The sequence below is a fragment of the Rutidosis leptorrhynchoides genome, chromosome 9, assembly GCF_046630445.1.
Source record: "Rutidosis leptorrhynchoides isolate AG116_Rl617_1_P2 chromosome 9, CSIRO_AGI_Rlap_v1, whole genome shotgun sequence".
NCBI classification, from domain to species: Eukaryota; Viridiplantae; Streptophyta; class Magnoliopsida; order Asterales; family Asteraceae; genus Rutidosis; species Rutidosis leptorrhynchoides.
Window position 1 is genome coordinate 32,222,857 of NC_092341.1, and position 974 is coordinate 32,223,830.

Genomic DNA, 974 nt, shown 5'->3' on the forward strand with positions numbered 1-974 from the left:
AAATGCACACTTTGAAAACTTAGCGTACAATTTTTCTTTCCTCAATACTTCTAGCACTTTTCTCAAATGTTCTTCGTGCTCTTGATCATTCTTTGAGTAAATAAGTATGTCATCGATGAAAACAATGACAAACTTGTCAAGATATGGCCCACACACTCGGTTCATAAGGTCCATGAACACAGCTGGTGTGTTAGTCAATCCAAACGGCATAACCATAAACTCGTAATGACCATAACGCGTCCTAAAAGCAGTTTTTGGAATATCATCCTCCTTTACTCACATTTGATGATATCTAGAACGTAAATCGATCTTCGAATAAACCGACGAGCCTTGTAGTTGATCAAATAAGTCGTCAATTCTCGGCAGTGGATAACGGTTTTTGTTGGTAAGTTTGTTCAACTCTCTGTAGTCAATACACAACCTAAATGTACCATCCTTCTTCTTGACAAACAAAATAGGAGCTCCCCATGGTGATGTGCTTGGTCGAATGAAACCACGTTCTAATAGTTCTTGCAGTTGGCTTTGCAGTTCTTTCATCTCGCTGGGTGCGAGTCTATAAGGAGCACGAGCTATTGGTGCAGCTCCTGGTACAAGATCTATTTGAAATTCAACATATCGATGTGGAGGTAGTCCCGGTAATTCTTTCGGAAATACATCGGGAAATTCTTTTGCGACGGGAACATCATTGATGCTCTTTTCTTCAGTTTGTACTTTCTCGACGTGTGCTAGAATAGCATAGCAACCTTTTCTTATTAGTTTTTGTGCCTTCAAATTACTAATAAGATGTAGCTTCATGTTGCCCTTTTCTCCGTACACCATTAAGGGTTCTCCTTCTTCTCGTACAATGTGAATTGCATTTTTATAACATACGATCTCTGCTTTCACCTTCTTCAGCCAGTCCATGCCAACTATTACATCAAAACTCCCTAACTCTACTGGTATCAAATCAATCTTAAATATTTCGCTACCCAGTT